Source organism: Dromaius novaehollandiae, chromosome 18, assembly GCF_036370855.1.
Source record: "Dromaius novaehollandiae isolate bDroNov1 chromosome 18, bDroNov1.hap1, whole genome shotgun sequence".
NCBI lineage: Eukaryota > Metazoa > Chordata > Aves > Casuariiformes > Dromaiidae > Dromaius > Dromaius novaehollandiae.
The window spans coordinates 6044146-6064900 of record NC_088115.1 but is presented as its reverse complement, the minus strand read 5'-3'; the positions used below and the strand labels follow the sequence as shown (position 1 = coordinate 6064900).

The following is a 20755-nucleotide window of genomic DNA, read 5'->3' as shown; positions in this document are numbered from 1 at the left end:
TTCTGAACTTTTTCCACAGCAGGACCACTCCCGCCACAACACACAGAACTCCTCTCTTGTCCATCTCTAAGCCTCTCCTGAAACTTTACTACCACAGAAGCCTGAATCCCAATAGAGTTTAACATGGACACATGCAAAATCAAGGGAACCCAGAGAAGAGACAAGGTAACAGGAAGGGGGGCACAGTGAAGACCAATTGAATAGGAGTTCCTGATGTGGCATTATGGCTTGGAAAGCAAATACAGCACAGAGAAAGACATCCAGAATTAGGCACATAATTACAGGTTGGTGTGTCTACACAACAGGAGGGATGCTTGAAAACTGGAAAAGGTTCAGAAAAGAGCTACAAGAATGATTTGCAGACTGGAAAATTATTGTACAGTGGGAGATATAAGGAACCCAATCTCTTTTACTTATGCTAGACAAAGCACAATGAGACTTGGTCCCACTCAGCAAAAACCTGGTGGACAGCTCTCCAGTCTAAAGCAAAATGAGGTACAGTTGAGTCTGGACCCTTGTAAATCATAAAGCAAGGTGCATGTTACAACCAGAGCAGCTGCTTACTCAGCAAAACCAGTTTCCCTATGGAAAGAGGGATTTCCTCAGTTGGAGTCTCCCAGATCTGCCCTACCCACCAGCGGCAAAGCCCAGCCAAGGTAGCACAGGAGGGAGTTTTTGCCGTGTTACCCGAAGAGCAGGCTGACCAGCACAGCCTGCCATGGGCATAAAGGATGCGATCGCTTGGCCAAGCGGCTTCCTAGCTGCCGCCTTTGCTGTGCTTTATCATTAACTGCGCACATGCCCCTCTGCTAGCACCCCTTCTCTTCTCCCCTGGCCTCCGGCTTTCCTGCCTGACCCATTGCCTGGTGCAGCTACCAAAGGTGCAGCACGGCAGCCCGAGGGAAGGCACTGGGGACGGAGGAAGCAGTGGGGAGGCGGAGGTTTTAGCTGGAGATGGGGCGAGCGTGGGAGGGCCCATCATATTCCTTTCCGCGGAGCCTGTGCCAGCCCAGTGAGGTCTCTGCTAGTTTCCTCTTGGCCGTCAGGCTGCGAGCGCTTCGAGGCAGGCCGTGCCAGGCTTTTAATGCGCGCACAGCGCTTGCACAGTGGGACCAGGCCGACTTGGCTGGCCTCCAGGCTTGACTGCCATAAAATGGGAAATACGGAAATTGGAGCGAGACCACAGCGACCACCAAACAGCTGCCACCAGCAGCGTTCGGGCACTCTCCCCTCGCCAGGCACGAGCAGGCGGTGACACCCTGCCTCACCCTGCCACGGCCCTTAGCTGCGTACCCACCGAGCCCGACTGCGCCGGGCTGCGGGGAAGCGGCAGCCTTGGCAGCGTGCAGGCCTTCACAGGAGGGAGCAGTGCGGCCCAGCCAGGAGGGCGCGAGGAGGAGGAGGAGGAGGAGGAGGAGGAGGAGGAGGAGGAGGAGGCTCTTCCGCAGCCAGGCCTTGCCCTCCTCGAATGCCTCCAGGGAGCGGGGCAGCCACGAGCCCGAGGATGCTGTTGCACAGCAGAGAGCAAAGCCCCACTCGCAGAACAGTGTGAAGTTTTTTGCTAGTTACATGTTTTATGAAAAGTTGTTGGCAAAAATGTGAATTTTTTTTGGCTGCATTTTGCATGAATCTGGCAAAAATGTAACGTTAGTGTCTCCCCTTGAGAGAACTTTATTGAGTGGAACAAAGTCAGATATTTTTAGCTACCCATTGTTAGCTGAAGAACAAAGCCATAACTAAGATATTTTGTCTCTTACACTGAAATGGGACTATCAGACAAATCCATGTACAGTCATATGTGGCTGCCCATTCAGATGGAGCATGAGAGGGAAACTATTTTTAGCCTGCGTACACCACACAGCAACCACATTACCCTTCCTCTGCAAACTGGACCACCAAAACACATGCACAGAGGAGCACCAGAGATAGGGATGTGTGGTCCCTAGATCCCAGATGCTTTTGCTTGTCCCTCAGATCACCCGACAAGTGGCATTTACAGGAGAAACCAGGTTGTTCGGTTCTAAAAAAGTTCTACAAAAGAACATTTATTTTCCTGCATTTTTTTTCTACTCAGAGCTGAAATGATGCATTTTTTTTATCAACAGGCAGTAGGGAAAGTTGACCAGGTCCCAGATGGATCTTAGGAAGGCAGCAGTTACAGCACACAACACCACGACCCAAAGCTTCGCCCCTTTTCCCCCACGCATGCGAGTGCCCTGAAGACCACTCTGACGATCAGAGAGAGGAAGCGCGCGGGGCTGGGCTGTGCAGCCTGCGAGGAGAGGGGAGAATCGGCAAAGCCCTGTCCTGGCAGTGCACTCGGAGTCCCATCCCCTCTCCCTGCACAGTTTCACTGTCCTGGAAATGTAACTGTTTCGCTGCTGCCAAGGCGGGGCTTTTGAAAGCATTAACCCTGAAACGCCGGCAGCCACAGCAAAAGGAAGACAAAGCCTTCTCTGAGAGCTCTAGTGCTCAACAAATGAGATCAGTAGTTTATGTCAGGCAACATTTTGCAATGCATATATTTAAAAGAAACAAAGTGGTCCGTAAATGCCCTGGATTTCTGAGCACGAGCGATGCTGGGAGCTTTTCTAAACAGTTTTAGTGGGATGCATTGGTGAGTCATGGAGAAATTGCATTAAATGGCTGTGTTCTGCGTAATCAGAATGACCCTCCACAGTTAACGGAGCCGTGACACTATGCTCCTATCAAACCAGGGATAAAAGGGACAAAAGCAGGGTGCCATCACACAGACTGACCCACAGGGAGGGATAATGTCTAGAGCAGGGTCGGGTAGTGGGATTAGAATAACCTTCAGAGCAGCCTTTAAACGGCTGCAACAAAGCAAGAGCCTGGCCTTCAGGAAGACCTCACATGGCCCTTCACCATCATCTTTCCTTTGCAAAGCCAGCCACTGAATCTTTCCGTGTTTCCCCGCCGGGAACTCCAGCTGGGCCAGCTCCTGACTCGCAAAACACACCTTGTACTATGTCCCAAACAAGCAGGACAATCCATGTAGGTCTGCACATAGTCCAAGACTTGCCAGGTGCACCGGCCACCAAGGCCCCCGCCAGTAACCCAAGAGTAAGTAGCAGATAATAACGCCTAACCGCACTCCATCTCCCCAGAGAACTGGATGCCACTTATGTAAGTGCCATGTGTCCATATAGCTAAACACGCATGTGAGAAAGCAGCCACAAGAACAGAAAGACGTTAAGTATGAAATGTAAATTACCTGTGAACTTTTCAGCTGAGCTAGAGTTTCCTGGAGGAGATGCGGCTTTTGTGACTCCTTGCTTTCTCCGAGGATTAGGGCTGCTTTTATCAGGGAGCAGTGATTGTTTTTATAAACTTGAAGCACAGTAAGAACTGGTTTAAAATAGAGTGAAAGGAGCTGGTGCGGATGGAATTAGACAAACTCTGAGAGCCGCTTTTCCAAAAATAAATTAACTTCTTGCAGCCCGCGTTGCACAGGAAAGAAGGCCGGGGGCTTGCCCGGCACGCGTGCTTGGCTGCGGTGGGCCGTGGCAGGGGGCTGGCGGGGAGACTTTCACCTTGCTGAGCTGTGGCCCAAGGTGAGGGGTGAGGAGAGCATCCAAACGTGTGAGGAGCGAGCAGAGCGTGACAGTGCGGTAGGAAGGGTAGCTCCCCACCTTGCAGCCCCGCCGGCGGAGCGAGGCTGAGGTCCCCCGTCAGCACACGGCTCTGGGGCTCCCCTGCACGGGGTGCTCCCCCCACCCAGTGAGCCGCAAACCAGGCGGCCCGGAGCTGCAGCCCAGGACCACAGGCTTCGCTCCCTGACTCTGCAAGAGTTAAGGAAGAGGAGGAGCCTCCTCTGCCAGGGCTCAGATAACAGCAGTAGCTGCAGCCTTCCTTTCAGATGTGTGTGTCCCTCCAGAGCAGACTCTCTGCTCTGCCTTGTGCTGCCTCCTCCTTCACCTGCCTTTTAATCCTTGATTTAATATCCCAAGTGGTCTCTCTCTCTGCCTTGAAGCAGAAAAGCTCCAGAGGTCACCATTCATCGTTTTAGAAAGAGCCACCTGAACTCACTGGTGAAATGCAGAAGGCTCTGGAGTTGCATGGGATGCCTTTAGAGACAGCTCCCTATTCTCATCTGCTGCAAACTTGCCGGTTTTCTCCTGTGAAATTCCCTAGCTATTCCCAGAGAGTTTGGCTTCAGTTTTTTCAGTGCAGAGCCCGAGACCCCCACACCTTTGCAACCTGCTTTAAATCAGACTGCAACAGAGCACAGACTTGAATGCGGTGCCTTGGTTTTGCTGTGCTTTTCCCACCTCCTGCAAGAATCACAGCCTTCCCTCTCTTAGCAGCCCATTAAATACATTAGGATTTGTATGTGGAAGCAGGTGCAGTTGGAAAACAGCTACTCCATGTAGTGAGGAGCAGGGTAGAGATTCCACCTAGGCGGTAACGAGTTGTGTGTCAGTGCCTGGCTGACTCAGACATGCCTTGTGTCCTAGTCCTTGGTGCAGCCCCATTTGCCTAGGAAGGCCAGCCTGGCTGACCAGAGAAACTGATCTCCTTTTCATGGCAAACTGCCCAGGTTTTGATCAGCTGGGATTTGCTGTTGGAAAATCTTCAGCTCTTGTCCTAAGTCACAGTACCTGGCCTGGCCGGGACACCTAGAAGTCTATCCCCTTGGAAAGCAGAGCGATAGGGAGGTTTATGAGCGAAGCCTGACATTTCTTGAGTAGGGTGTTTGGGCTCTTGAGAAAGAGGTGCAGTGAGAGCAGTGAGCTCTCTGCTTGGAGGTTGATAACCAAGCCGGCATATCACGTAGTCAGTGTAAAACCCTGGGCACAGATGCATGGTAGAGAGAGGCATGACTGAGCATCAAGAACTCTCTTGACAAGAGGGGTCCTGCCCCTGAACAGGTCAGGATTGGTCCCTCTTTGCCTTCTGTATCTGTCATTGTCCTGGGCCAGTGTGAGACACCACAGCCCTGTGTCCATACAGCCACAACAGCACAACACCCCACAGACCCTCGCACTCAGAAGCAACCAGCTATGGTCAAGGGGTACCAAAAGGCGGCTTTGGGGAGCACCACTGGGCCAGGAAAGGAGGAGGAAGGGCATGCATGTGAGCCTGTTCCCCTATGTCCCAGGGCCACGGCCTCACCTTGGGAATGGTGCTGCTCTTTAGCATGTTCGCTGTATCATCCTCACCATGGGACCTGCACAGCAGGTCCCAAAGGACTTGATTTCTCCAGCCTTAGTCCTTGATCTTCAGGAGTAAAGAATGAAGCGCTGCTGAATGTCTCTGACTTCATCTATGCTTCAATGCCCTAGTTGTGTCACTTTATGATCTATACAACTCCTTTTCTGGGTTTATGCTAGCCTAAGCCTATCTTGTGCAAAGCCGTGCCAATGCAGCACATATATAATGCTTTAATATCCCTTACATGAATGCTTCCCCTTTTGATCTCAGCCCTTGGCTGAAGTCTGGAGGTTTGCAGTTTATTGATGTTAGGAAGAGAACCTGGATGGAGAGAGGGTCTTCTCAGATGCAATTCTTTTTGCTTGTGCAAAATTGTGTTTTCTGAACGCAAGAGAAGTCAGACAAAAGGCAGTGTCTTTGCTTGACTTCAACCCCTTTCCCCCTTAACACTGAGCCCCAAAGCTCTTTCAGATTTTTTGCCCTTACTGCTAGTGCTTCTTCTGACTCTGTCCTACACTTTCTCTCTCTGGTGCTTCCTCCTCATCAATAAAAAGCAGAATGGCAGCAACCTCCATCCACCCATGTGTGCCCTGCATGTGCCACTCTTTCAGGCTGTGATGGGCTCTAGGGATGATGCTGGCTGCAGTCCCACCACCCAAACATTTAGGCTTCCAAAAAACCCTCCACTTTCTGTTTTTTTGACAGCAGCAGATAACTTCCTTGAAGAAAGCAATCAACATGGCCTTGTTTCTGGCGAGAAGAGAGCCCTCTTCTGACCAGCATAAAGCCTAAGGGCAGCCTTTCCAAGGCAGGCAGAACGACATTTCCTTATGCGGGGAAAGTCCTTTTTCTTCTATTTATTTATATCCTGCTCACCGTAAACTCATCCGGCTGTGAACCTGCTGTTCTTACTAACAAACATATCTCTTTAGTCTGTGCAGAAGTTGTTGGCAGGGCAAATGCAGCAGTAAGATCTTCTGCTCCCTGCCCCCCCACCCCAACCTCCAGCCCTTCTCCAGCTCTTCCATAAATCCTGGTCTCCCACCAGGTTTGTTTATCTGGCAGCTTATAAATGGAGCCCTTCCTGCTCTGTGGCAAACCAGTCCAAGGTCTCTGTGGCACAGGCCTGCTGCGTTTGGCAGCTCCTGATCTCGGAGGTACCTACGCTGGAGTTCGGAAAAGGCCCACCACAATAATCTAACTGGCATGATGGGCCCTGTGGAAGTTAATTTCATATCACACCTAGTCACTTTGCCTGGGAGAGATCTGTTATTGGTATATCGACACCTAAATCTCACCCTAGTTCTGGAAGCTAGGCCAGGACGAGGGGAAGCAGAAGAAGCCCCTTTCCTGTGACATGCTGCTCTGTGAACTCCCAGTTCAGCCCAGGAGGAGAGCCCAGCGCTCGCAGCAAACCTGTGTAGAGGCCTGGCCACGCTGGGCTTCTCATCCTTTCCCTGTAGCCTGGCGGAGCAGGACCCCCAGGAACTGCACTCCTGCGGCACCCAGTCCCATTGCTCTCGGGTGGTGCAGGCTGCCGAAGGCCCTGGCGGGCTGCTCCCGAGCGTGGGCTGCAGGATCCTCCCTCCTGCCAGTCCCCAGGCCTGGGGGCATCCGCAAGAGCATAGGCACTGTGGCTCTCCGGAGGCTTTTGCAAGCCAGAAGGGCTATGGATCCATTTCCCAGAAAGTTTTTAGAGGGATGCCTGAACGCTGGCTGGGTGATGGGGTCAGGCAGAGTCGGCAGGCGGCTGGATAACACGATCTCGCCAGAGGTGGAATTTCCTTTCCTCCTCAGTTCCGTACGTGTTCAGTTTATCTTATCAGCGCGGCGTGCTGACAGCACTGCACAGCAGAGGCTCGGGTCTGGCGTCTGCACCATGCAGCCTGCGGCGACGAGCTGGTCCGGTGCGCAGAGCATTTCGGCTGGCCAGTGCTGCCACGTTGCTGGAAGAAGGTTTGGGTTGCCTGTCCTGGCCGTGTCGGCGCAGTCCGACGATGCTTGGGATCATTCGCTGCCCGTGCAGCACAGCTGCCCTCCCCATCTGCCTGCTGGTGCTGCAAACCTCTGTGGGTCATGGCAGCGGGGCAAGTGGGTGGCTTGGCGGTAGCATGGCTGTGCCACTGTGCATGTCCACCAGTGCTCTGGCTTTGGTTGGGATGGGGGAGACTAAAAGTGCCTAGGGGACTTGCTAGGTGTGAAACGTCCAGCGGAGGCAGGGGTCGGACCACGGTGGTGGTGCTGCCAGCATCCCCCAGATCCAGGCAGGCGCTGAGGATGCAGCCTGGGGCATCTGCGTTGCGTACATGGCACAACCTGGGAGAAGCCCCTGGTTTCCACCTAGGCCAGGCTGGTTTTTCATCCCACTTCAGCCTCTCAGCATTACACAGGTTGTGCATTCAAACTACTTCTTTTAGCCATTTAACCCATAGCGGGGCTGGGAAGGGGTGGGTCTGGCGCTGGAGACTGTGCAGCTGTCTCTGGACAAGGGGAGATGGGGGGACCGCAGAGCCCACCCCAGCCAGCGCAGGGTCTCTGCCGGCTGGGATGAAGTGCCAGCTCCGAGCAGCACCATGGTGAGACGGAGGGCAGAGAGGGTGGAGGCTCAGGGGCTGGAACTGCGCTGGCGGCAGGGGGGCCATAAGCCCTCGCCTCCAGCACGTGTGACACGCGTTTGGTGTCACCCGAGTGGGAGATCTGGGAGCAGGGTGAAATATGAGCTGTGGGTTCCCAGACACAGCTGGAGGAGTTCATCCTGTCTGGAGCCTGGCCCCGTTCCCTCTTTTCCATGGCAGGAGGGGCAGGTCAGCGAGAACCGCCGGTGCAGATCCCAGTGGTGGGCTGCGTGCAGCGATGCCGAGATGAACAGCTACAGCCTGCCCCGAATAAAGCTCTCCAGGCTGGGAGGGCCCCACAGCTGGCTGGGCTCAGCCCTGGCCACACTTTGTGCCAGGGTGGCTGCCTGGGGAAATGCTCCAGGGTCTCCGACATGTGCAGGAGCTGGTGCTGCTGTGCTGCTCTGACAGCAATGGCAACTGCGTCTGCCTCACTCCATCAGGCACCAACATACAGCCAGCAACCATCCAGGGCACTTTGATCTCCCAGCCCTCAAAACTCAGCTGTTTCTTAGGTACTGAAAGGGTTAATTGGTCCCAGTACAAGCAGTCATTAGCCCAAGAGTTCAGCCTGATTCCAGCCATGCACTTGCTACAACCCCACTAACATTTCCCCTGCGCAGGCAGATATGCACTGCATGCACCAGGACTTTATTGATCATTTCAGCTACGGAAAGTGTCGTTTCCCATCTGCAATCCAGCCTGGCAGCCAGGGGAGCTCACAGAGGGCTGGAGACCCTGAAAAGGACTTGTGGGCCACGGGCTGTCCCTGCTGACAAAGTGCAGAGCTCGCCGACGCTTAGGAGGAATTACCCAACAACCTTCGAGAGGAAGGAACAGCTCTGGCGCTCTCAGCTCGGCAGCTTAAAAACAACGTAAAGAGCTATTAGCCAAGGGCTGTGGAGTGCAACAACACACCCCTCACTGGGGATGGCCTGGCCCGCAAGTGAAAAGATGCAGTGCCTCCTGACGGAGAGCTGAGATTTCCCTCACAGTCAGGAAGCTGGTATTAGAGGGAGATGGTCAGATAACGTCCTAGGATGCTTCGAGCATGGTACAGCCAGCTGCTCAGCAGAGGATGCAGGCCCAGCTTCAAATCCATTTATTTCGGTTGTGTGTGCAAGGATGGGGTTTAGAGCAGGACGATAGTGTCTGTGCGTGAGGACCGATTTGCACTGAATTCTGGCACATTTCACTTGTGGGTATGAGTGTGCGTGTGTGCTTGTGTTTGCATATGTATGTGTCTCTGTGGAGTCACCTGTGTGAGGCCAGGAGAGCAAGGCAGCGTGTGCTCTGCAGCAGGACATGCTCTCTCCAAGCAGTGTGCCAGGGCACGTGCCTGTCCGAAGTCCAGAGTCCCTGCTTTAATGTAAAGCATTCCATGAGCAGCGCCTGGGATGGGAGGTCTGTACGGACTATACAAGGTCAGCCTTAGAAACTTCAGCCACCACAAAACAAGGCTCATGGTTCCCCTGAAACCTGGTGGATATATGAAGTGGAGAGGGAAACCCCAGTCCTGGGGTGACGGAAGGATTAGAAGCAGCAGTTGTGATCTAATCCCATGCAAGTTTTTCACCAAGGCTGCCCATGTCCTGCCCTGTTCCCGAGGTGTATCAATTTAATTTCCCAGAGGAGCCTTAGCCCTCATCCCAGCGCTGGGGGACACCAGGATGCTTTCCTGCATTAGGATGCTCTGCCCAGAGGGCACCACCTTCCTGCCCTCACGGCTCCCTGGGGCATGGGAGAGCGGCTGGGCAGGAGGCCATCCTGCCGCCCACGCTGAGAGCACCTGCCCCGACTCAGACCGCGGGACAGGGCAGTGCTGCTACGAGGGACACCTCGGATCCAGCGCAGCCTCCCCTTCGTGGCAAAATGGGGCCGTTTGCACCTGAAGACGCTGCTCCTACCCGGCCTCGTGGCAGTGCGCAGACTGCTCGGGGTCCAGCGTCTGGGGCGCGGGGCACCACAGATGCAGCCAGCAATACACTCCCCACGCTATTCTTAGGAAGGGTAAAGTTTATACAAGAAATTTAAGCTTTAAACCCAGGCACCATAAATAGTCTATTTTTCAAGGGCTCCAAGTCAGTTGTAGGCTCAGAGCCAGAGCCAAAATTTGGCAGCTGTCTTTGTTTAATGATTAATTAAAATGAGGTAACAAAACGAGACATATCTATTAACGAGGGTATTTGCAGCGTCAGTAGAGGATTCCAAATGGCTGATTTTTTCCCCTTTTAATCTTCAAACTTCTTGTTAGGAAAACAAGCTTTTCCTCCGTCCGCAGCCCGGCTGGGTGGGAAGGGCTGTGCCACGGCCCCTCGCCCTGGTAGCGGGAGGGGAGCGGCTCTCAGGCACAACTTTATCTTTATGGTTCTTTTCCTTTAAACAAAGCGAACCCTCCACATAAAGATTTTTCCAGTTTAAAAATTTTATTAGACTTTTAAGTAAACTTCAATGGAGAGACCCTTGGCTGTGACAGAGGCAGCCAGCGCGGCGCGGCCGAGGCGCAGGGCAGTTCAGCCAAAGGCACGCACCTCTTGGGTGTGCTGGCTGTTACCCGCCGCGCGCGCCGAGGTCAGACACCAACTTCCCAGTGCTTGTGCACATCCGTCTCAGCGGAGGAATGGGAGGCGGCAGGAGCACAGCCCGCAGCTGCACGGGCGCCTGCCAGCGTGTGCTGCGCTTGGGGCTGCGAAGAGCGGGTCTGGGCGACCGTCTCAGGGGAGGGGAGGGTTTGCACACTGCTTCCACTGTTTGCTTGTCTTTCCCCCAGCAGCAGCCTGGCTGGAGGGCAGTGGGTGCCATGCACTAAGGGTCAGAGTGTGAGAGCGAGCACTGAAGGCAAAGGTGCATTTTCCAGGCTCTTTGGTACCCATGGGTATCTCAGGCCCTGGACAAATGGGTTCAAATCAATATTTGCATCCTGCCTTGGGATAGTAGTACATGGTTTCCTGCAGCTCTTCAAGGGCAAACGTGGCTCCCTGGCAGCCATCAGCAAAAGCCAACTCCAATCACCTTGAGACGAAGTGAACCAGACAGGCTAACAGGAAGACGGTGCAAAAGGATGGAGCCTGGGAGGCTTGTTCTCATCTGTCACATTCCCAGCTCATCTTCTGACACTGGATACATTTCTATCTCAAAAAAAAGAACAACTGAAGCACAGAGGTGCCTTGTGTGGGAGGTGTACGTGGGCAGAGGAGGGTTAAAGTGGGTGGAAAGGTCCAGGGGCAGCTCTTGAAGGGTGTGCGAAACAGGTTCACCCTCCCCAAGGCTCCAAAGACTTAGCCACATGGGAAAGCACCCAAGTATGAGGAAAAGGGAAAAACATCCCAAAATAGTTTAGTCTTGTTTTCTACACTGAGACGCCCAGACAGGGTGGGAGTTCTGGTTGTGTCTGAGCTAAAAATTACAGTAAATAGAGAAGTGGCTGCAAAACTCCATGTTCTGGATAAGAAGGACATGTACAAATGCCGTCCATCAGGGCAAAGACACGCAGGAGATGAAGGCCCATAAATAAATGCAGAGGGGGGATTGAATTAAACAAGCATTGTGTCGAGGGGTGAACTGCAAACTGCCTGATGCAATGTGTCTTTCCCCAGTGAGTTTCAGGGAAGTAGATGGGAGCACTGGGAATTAAGGGAAGTAGCTTTGTGTTTAGGGTCTGCTCTGAGCAGAGTTGGGATCCTGGGGTCTCGCTTCACACAACGGGTCACAGGGCTGCGAGGACCCCTGAGCCCACCTGGGAGCAAAGGCGTGATCTGCCAGGCTGGATATAACTCCTGCTTAGCAAGCGCATAGCACTGCTCGCCTTCAAGATTGACCCATTCAGGGCTGCCTGCGTTGTATAGCATCGTTGTGTGTGTCGTCTCTAAACACATTTCAGTTGCTAGTGAAATCCTGGGATAAATATCAAAGCCTGCTCTTTGGAGGAGGTTATAGGGATGATGGTTATAGGGATGATCTTCCCTAAAATGAGTGCAGCAGTCCTGGCACTCGCTCATGAGGCTCTTTGTGGAACCTGCTCCTGTACCAGACAAACCGTGTCAAGCAGGCAGGACAGGGAACTGCGGCTGGAGTGAAGCATTCCCCGAGTGGAAGCATGGCCCATTGCTCTCTTCTGGGGAATTAGTCCCCTGGAGGCAAGGAAGCGGGGACACTCTTCACAGCTTGGAGACATCCCTACCTGCCAGGGTATCTCTTGCTGGAAGAGAGATGTGTAGCTCAGCTGGATGTGCTCAGGTAGAGGATGGTGAATCCTGGAGCAGCTTTCTTCTCAAGGCTGTGTCCTGCTGCTCCCAAGCTGATGCAAACTCTGCAGTAAGCATGGATCTGTGAGATCCCTAGAGCCCATTTTCACTGGTATTCAAGGTAAGGCAGAAACGGGAGAGGCTGCTCTAGAAAGATTCCTGTCTCTCCCCTAGGCAGGGATGGGTATATCTGTTGGAACCTCACATCATCTTCATGGCCCTGTTTACCTCTTCGGGGATCACCACATGTCAAATGGCAACTTGAGGTCCTGTACTGGGTCCTGGGATGGGCAAGCTGGCAAAAACCAGCCGCACCTTGGGTCCTCAGCCATCTGAGCTGTGGCTAGACCTCAGCTGGCCAAGAGGCGTGAGGGTGGGAAGTGGAGCTGGCCCAGGGTGTTGTGCCTTCCTTGTCGAGGCAGGGTCCCTGGCAGTGCTGATGTCCCTCAGGCTGCTGGACTACAACGTAAAGGCCAGGTTGGAGAAGTGCTGGTCCAGGAAAGGGGATGGGGACAGCCTCCAGGGCGGAGCAGCCTGCCTGGTACGGGGTGCTGGAGCAAATCAGCCGTTGTGACATGGATGCAGAGCTACTTGGTGCCTGTTTCCCAGGCACCATCCCTTAGGCTCTGTCCAAAGGGGCAGAGGAGATGTCCCCGGAATGAGCAATGCCCCAGCCCTGGCAGCCCCACACGTACTGCCCAGCTCACGTAACACCCTCTCCATCACCGTTCTCACTCACATTCCCTTTTCCCTGTCCTCTCCCACTGCCCTGCTCCCCGGGACAAACACCCCTCAGATCCACGCTCCCAAGCCCTGAAATCAAGCATGCAGGGTGGGTTAAAGGGGGCATAGATCCTGCAGCTTTGTATGCCCAGGGTCTGCTGGGATGGGGGGAGTGGGAACACGTTGTGAGGGTGTAGGGGGAAGGGCGACCTGCCGGAGGGTGGCACTGAGGGGTAGCTGTGGGGGAGACGAAAGGCATAAGGGCAGCCTGGAGGCCCTGGTGCCAAGGGGGATGGGAACAGAAGGAGCAGCAGAAGACAGGCCTCGGGGGTGTCCCAAATGCTGCCAGGGCTATGCTGAGGTTCCCACAGCAGAGCCGATGTGGCAGTAGGGCTGCACCCTCTCCCTCCTGCCTCTCCGAGGGGAGCGGCGGGTGCTTTGGCAAGGGCTCACAGTTGCTGCCTGGCACCCATGCCACAGGGTCACAGGGTGGGGAACACTGCGAGCGACTGGGGTCTCTGGCGGGAGTCTCCAGCTGGGGCTGAGCCTGGAGCGGCTGTGAGCACTCAGAAGGCCCATGGGGGAGCTCAGCAAAAGCCGGTGGTGTGGGGGGCATGGCCGATGATCCAGGGGGCACGAGGACAGGGTGCCAAGGATGCTGAGATGGGCTTGGGCAACCGTGGCAAGAGAGGGCGGGGGCAGGGGTGGCTGTGGGGTCTTGTATGAGGCTGGCAAAGTCTGGTCAGCCTCCCCAGGCCCAGCGCCCCCGCTCACCACGCGTGGCAGGGCAGCTGCTCCCGCGGCGCTCAGGGCCCGTGCACAGCCACGCCGGCTGGGGCTGCCCAGCCCTCACCTCCCGTGTCCTGCTGCCCTGCAGCCCAGCCTGGGGCGGGCCAGCCAGGAAGGAGGGACACCCGAGGCAGGCAGGGCTGGCGCCCCGCGCCCCTGTGGGAACCCGTGGTGGAGGCTGCCATCTAGGGCCAGGCCTGGGCTCCTGCAAGGCTCCAGAGCCAGAGCGCAGCCCGCGCTGGGGGCCTGTTGCAGAGCGCAGGTCCCGCCGTGTGCTTCCCTGCCGGGCTGCGGGGTTTCGCAGGGCTGCGCCAAAGGCAGCGCGTGGCCCTGCACATCAGTCCACTCTCTTCGTGCTGAACCCAGAGAGCTCAGCAAGGACCAAGACCCAGCATCTACTGTGGGGCAGCAGAGCAGCTGAGGGCAGGTGGACGCTCCCCGGCTGGGCGTCTTCCCCTCAGTAGCCTGTGGGAAGGTCACACTCTCAGCCGTGGTACCCTGCGCTCCTGCTTCTGGCCAGACAGAGAGGGCTTGGTGGCTGCAAAACAAAACCGCACCGTGTCCCCGTCCACATCTTCCAATGCAGTGGGGTGGTGGAGGCATGGCAGGTGCGGGATACTGCTGAGGGAATCACTTTGGCAAGGTGTGTGGGGACATCTAATGGGCTGAGCAGGCCACATCTTTTCTCTATTTTCTATATTGCTATTGGTGCTATGCTTGGCAGTGACAGACATGCCAGAACACTCCTGATGGCTCTGCACAAGAGTGCAGTGTGGTCAGACCCAGATCACTCCTATGGTGCGACAATACCAACCTCCTAGGTCACGCAGTAAGAAGTACGGACCCTTCCAGAGAAGAGAAGAGAAGAGCTGAGCATTGTGATAAACCCTCCTAATTCAAGCTGCAGAGCCATGAGCTCTTCTCTGCATTCCTGTGATTTGCCACATCCTGCAACTGTCATGAGGAAAACTGAAGACAACAAGGCTGGACCAGGCCAAAGGACAGTCCATTAGTGATGAATGGACAGTAGATCTCTGAGTCTGCCACGGCTTGTATGAATTAGGTCCAAAGTCTGCAGGGAACATGGAGGAAAGAAGAGGAGGAGAGTCCATGCGAGTCTGAAGCTGAGGCTGCCTATGTGTTCTTGTACTTCATGCGCATGCAGATCATATTCAGTTTTGGGAACTGATGGGTCATCCCAGCTAGGATGGCTAGGAGCTCAGAGAACACTGAGCTAATTGCACGCTCCTCCTCTGTACAGAATGTTGCCCTTTCCTGAGGAACAGGTTGCTGCTGCTGTTCATTTAGTGCACATTCTCAGGTTGATACCTGATAACACATGCTACTGTGATGCTCAACACACCTCGACAGAGTTGTTCTTTCCAGCACTGCATGCTGTCCCTCTCTCTCAGGCCTAAGTCACAGAGTTTACAGGTCATCACAGGCGGGAAAAGCCTCAGATTGTACATTGCAACTGCCCCGTCTCCAGCACTAAAATAGGAAGCTGTTTATATTCCTCCTCACTTAACTCACTTAAAACCTGCAACAAATTCAGTTAAATGATACTGGCTGGGTTTTCATGTGCCATGGACAGCAGACAAGGAGAAACTAGCAGAGATGGCCCTGTTCCTGCTCGGACCAGGAGGAATTGATTTAATTTATACTTTGACTGTTAGAACTGAAAATAATCAACAGTCCCCACAGCCAGGTGCTGGGTGTTTGCTTTACTTTTATTGAAAGTGTAAAAAGTAATATCCCCCTAACAGGCAGATGACTGGGAGATAGAGATTTTCCTCTGCAGGGGGTCAGATATATCCATACATCTGCTCTTCTGGCAAAGACAGGATTAGGGGGTTCTAGATGAGATTAAGGGTAAGAAATATAAACTCTCTTTTAATGAAGCTCCCTACATTACACCTTGCTGTTAGCCTTTGCTCCCTAAAATCATTCTAAATTCATGTATATCTGTGGCCCAAGAATTTTGTGTCTCTTTCCCCATTAGCTGCTTATGCCTATTTATTCTGCTTGTCTTTGAAGGTTTCATCAGCTAAGGCAACTCCTGTGGTGCCCAATGTCACTTTGTTAGAATCTCCCCCACCCCCCAATCAAGTATGTTCATTATCGTCTGTCAGTCAGAAATGTGCCTTCCTCAACTAGATGTCACTAATCTGGGGGATAAACCTTCTGAAAATTCATTTTCTGAGGTAATTTCATCAATTACTTCAGTCCAAATACCATTTTCACAGCAAAATGAATATTGTCAAATTGAACTGATTTTTCCTTCTGGATTCTCTTGATTCCTGTCAAGCATTACTGCAGTACTATACCAGTCAGAAATACTAGGTTTGGTGGTCACATCCACAGCCTTTGTACTGTAGAGACAAACTTTACAGTATGTTTGTGAAGTCCTCTCAGCTTCTGATTCTGCACATTGCAACACTGAGCTAGAAGGGACTAGCGGGGACACAGTGTTGAGACCTTGCTGTCCTGTTGCCTTATGCAATCCATTTTGCAAGCTCAACACAAGGCACCTCAAAACCAGTTTGGATTTTTAGTCTCACTTCTTGGAAGGCAGTCTGAGAAGCCCTACAGGGAGCAAAGTCTTCACTCAGGAGGTTTTTCACATGTAATTCCCTATCAAGGGATGCTAGAGGCAGCAAACTTTCCTTGCTTTAGAGCAGAAGATTTAGGCCCATTTGAAAAAAATCAGCCCCTTCTGACAGCTATAAAGAATTGTGGGTGCAGACAGTTTGCTCCAAGGACGGGGTTTGTGACACTGTGGCTCTAGTGTTGGCTCTCTTTCAATTCACTGTCATGTGGAAAGTCTCTTTATGGTGCATTTGTCGTTTCTGAGGACGCAGGCAGAGATGAGCATTTTTTCAGGGAGTCTCCATCCTTTCCCATGTTGATTGTACCATGAATAATGGGTAGATTACCTTGTGTAAGGCAAACACATGGCAGACTGCTGCTGTCACTCTCAGAGTAACTGCACAGGTTATTTAGCTGCAGCAAGAGTGCGTGTCTTCACTTTTGTCTTTTCTCTGGGGATTTATTTCCTTTTTGCAAATATTTGTTTAGTCCCTTTGTTCTAGGCCAGGCAGAGTTTGCTGTTGGCTGAAGAGCCCTACTGAGCATCAGTGTAACATCAGCAAACTAATATCCTGGAGTGCAGTGCTCCTTCTCCCCCAGAGAGACTGGGGTGAAGAGCTAAATCAAGTTCAGGCTCCATACATCCATGAATTGGCTCAGTCACAGAGCGCAGCTAGTGCCCAGAGGCCTCCGTGCGATGGCTTGTTTCCCTGCATCCCTCTTGCTTCAGGTTTTATTTATAATCATCAGGGTAGAAGCAGCCAGATGCTCTTGTTCTCTCCTGGGTTGTGGATAATGCTATTTGCCACCAGGTTAAAAGGCCCACTAGGACTTGGATTTTTCTCTGTTTGAAGGTGTGGGTTTTTTTCTCTTCAAAGGTGTGTAGGCTAATAATCACGTTGCTTCTTGATCTTCATTTTGCTAAGAGCTTTAAGGGGCATGCTGGCCTTTCTGCAGTGAAAGCAAGATGTGAACAACATACACAGACAGGAGTAGCACGGACCAGTGAGCACTGTGGATGCTTCTGCCCTGCAAGTGTCCTGCAGACAAGCTCCTGTCCATGATGGTGAGGGCCAAGCCATGGGAAGGGCACAGCACATAAGGAACCTTGCCTCCACACTTCTGCTATCAGCAGTGTCAACATGGAACGAGCCAGAGATATGACTTTGGTGCTCTGAACACCCCTCCAAGGTGCACACTGGGGACGGGAGGATGGACAGTAGCTAGTAGAAAGAAGATGGGTTACTAGATCACTTATCTGGAGGACAGACCCTTAAAAGAAAGACATGAGACAAAAATCTCTGGACCAGACCATTGTCTCATCAAATATCAGCATGGATCTTTTAATGGCAGGAAAGGCGTAGAGCCATCAGCATAAACTCCCAGAGTGTTTCCAATTTTTTGGTTCTCTCCTGTCAGCACCATCCACTCACTGTTCCTCATGACACTGGGTAAAATGTGGCACCAGGCCATGGTGTGGCAGGGAAGTCCTCCCCTCCCTTGGGGCAGCCCTCTCTTCCGTGAGCTGGGCATGCACTGTGCTCACCACAGCTCTGTCTCCCGGCTTGCTCACTAACGTCAAGTCACAGGCTTCTGCAGTTTCTGGCTCAAGCACTCCATTTTACTGGCCAGCGTCACCATAGTCTTGACAGGCAGCTGGCAAAGCTCCTCTTCCTTATAAGTTACAGGCTGCTATGGCTTGACTTTCATTGCTGAAAAAGGAGAGTTCTTTAATCTCTGGGTAACTAATGCATGAGGACAAATAGGAGGTAAAACCTCAGGCCCACCTTGCGCTATCCAAGGCTATTCAAGGCAAAAAAATCACACCCTTTTTACGAAGCTGAAGTCATTTCTGTCTCCAGACTGGTGTGAAGCTGGAGGCCACTATGGACTCCTTTTCTCAGTCCCTCTGGACTGCAAAATGATACCTTTTTTTAGGAAGTTATCATGTCCCAGGAACATGCTGGGCTGGTGTGAAAACATGGGCCTCTAAATGGCTATGGGCTCTGCAGTGAAACAGGAGACTGAATGCTGTGGTGTGGGTGACTGAAGGCTGCATGGGGCCTGCTTGTGTGGTGATGGAGGTGGGAAGAAGAATGGGATGAAACAACACAATATCCCAGAGGGTTTTGAATACTGGCCAGCCAAGCCTACCTGTGTGTAAGCCCCCTGCACACACAGGTATCTCCTGAGCTCACTAGTAAAACTGCTCTTTTGCACACCATCTACCCTACTGTTCACTAGAGCTGGGTTCAGCCATGGCTGTGTGTTCATAATGGTGGGCTAAAAAGGATGGTGCACGCTGCCATGTGATCAGTCACGGACCAGAAGGAGCAGATAAAGCTCTGTGTCCCCTACCCCGCTCATTTGAATCGGACTCCTCACAGAATGAGGAAAAGAGCTCTTTGCAATCCAACACTGCAAATGACAGACCATCCCTAAGCTCTTCCTAACATTACAGTCTCACATCCAGTGCAGAGGAAGCAATACAAAATTTAGGGATCACGTGCTTGGCCTGCAGTCACGCAAAGGGGTGGCAGACCCATGCTGGCTTCCTCACTGACCAAGGCAAGAAGGCACAGGCTAAATGCACTAGAGCATCACTCCTGGCAAAGCCTCCTCCACCACCAGCTCAGAAGGCTCTTGGCTTTTGGCCCTGGCTCTGCGCACTGCCAAGGGAATTCTACTCCACTCTATCTCAGCTTTTTATGGTGTCATATCCCCCTCGGCTGTGCAGCAGAGTAGGACATACCCCTGCCATGCTCTCAGCTTGCGGGGGATGTTCCACACACTAGCCCATTTGGGACTCAGTTTTGCACAGTTTACATAAGCCGCAACTGCCTCTGAAGTGCTGGCAGGGCAGGCAGGAGCATGCCTGGCATAAGGGGCAGCCAGTAAGGGAGTCTGGGACAGCTGGGGATATCCGTGCCAGGGATAATGCTGTGCTCTGCCAGGAAGCCTCTAATAGACTGTCGACGTGATGTTTCTGACCACTGTTTTCACTCTGAACTACAGAGAGCTGTCTCCTCTGCTTGGTCAGACCTTGAAGCACCTTAAGGGCAAAGGCTGGGACCTGAACATGCTCTGCAATGCTGTGCCAGTTAGGTACTAGGGACAGATGCAAGATGCACAGCATCCCAGCCACAGACTCTTCTAACTGCATTGCCAACACCATCCCCTTTGTCCCCCAGCGCCTCCTGCCACAGGGCAGCCATGACCACCAGTCTCTTGTAGTGTCACACTGTCATGATGCAGGGACAGACCTGTCCCTCCCAGTGCCCTCTCCTGCTCCCCAGGCTCTCTCGGGGAACCCCCTTGCCTGAAACCAGTTAATTACGGTTGTTGCTTTGCTCTCAAGGTCTTCTCCTTTCTTCTAATTTTGCTTCTTATCTTGGCTAGACTGGTTATCTTTACATCTTTATCTTCACAAGAAGCCCGAGTGGGCTGTTGAGCCACCTAAGCTCTTCATATTGTCCTATGTCATCTTTAATCTACACATAAATCTGCTCATTTAATAAAACTCTAAACTATAGGGCACAACGGATAATCCGTATAATATACACCCCTACGTTAGCAAAAAAATCGAAGCATTGTTATCATCTAGAGAGAAGTCTCAGAAATAAACATCCTCCCTTGTCTATTCATGGTATTGGGATATTACTTTTAAATCTCTTTCATGACAAAGCTGATGTTATTGCTTTGGTTGAATTAGTTAACCAAACTCTGCATTACTGTGTGTTATTTAAGCATTAATGGGCCAGACGGGGCACTTTTCCCTGCAACCCTCAGGCAATGCTGGTTTCATAATGACTCTCTAAGCTGGAGCTGATTACTGCATGTGATCTTCACAAGTTGGAAATATGAGGCATTAGGGGGAAATTAGACTGTAATTTAGTATTTATTATCAAAGGGCTGGGAGACTTGTTCCAGGCGACCCACTTGTTCCAGTTCTGTCTGCTCCCGGAGTGGTATTCAGCCGCATACCCCTCCACAGCCTGACATGAGTTCAGATCCAATGTGGCTTCCCAGCTCACTGCAAGTCACTTGCAAGTAGCCCATATCTCAGCTCTGGCACTGTAATAGGAGATGGGTGCTAAGAAAGACACTAGGAAAGGCTGTGTGCTTCACACAGAGAGGACATAGACAAGAGGAGCACAGAAAGCAGAACACACAGACAAAAGGGCAGAGGAGGCTGCAAACTGGCTTGGGCTTTCCCTGGGCAGGAGACAGGTTTTGATATCTTTAGTGTCAATTAGACCAGAGGGCAAGTCCTTGGCCCAATATCAGACACAGATGTAGGTGATTCCTTCTCATCGTGACGGGTGCTGCACATTGCCATAGCAGTGTCAAATGGCAGCACCTTCAGCAAACTCTACCTTTATCCTGCACCACTCCCCTTCCAGAGCAGATGGAGATGCCTGCACAGGATATGGCACCAATGGCTACCTGGGGAGCTGGAATGAGCACCCCTCCTCAAAGAGGCCTTGGTCCTGGCTCTGCTCTCAGTTCTTAATAAGAAACTCTTTCTTGAATGTGATTCTAGTATCTGCCACAGACAACACACAAGAGCACTGTAAGACAGCCTGCTTTGTAATTCAAGGACCTGTACAATGTTTCAGA

At 52.5% G+C, this 20755-nt stretch overlaps 1 protein-coding gene across 4 annotated transcripts in view; it reads right to left on the bottom strand.

Moving 5' to 3' along the window:
- MYOCD (myocardin) overlaps positions 1–3655 on the bottom strand; it is a 281336-nt gene extending 277681 nt beyond the window's left edge. Inside the window, exon 1 of one of the 4 annotated variants that reach the window (XM_064522499.1) lies at positions 3236–3655. The gene's annotated coding sequence lies outside the window, so the exon portion shown is untranslated. The remainder of the gene's footprint in view (positions 1–3235) is intronic. The other 3 variants (XM_026120545.2, XM_064522496.1, XM_064522495.1) reach the window with 3 other exon arrangements.
- Positions 3656–20755: the final 17100 nt, after the last annotated feature.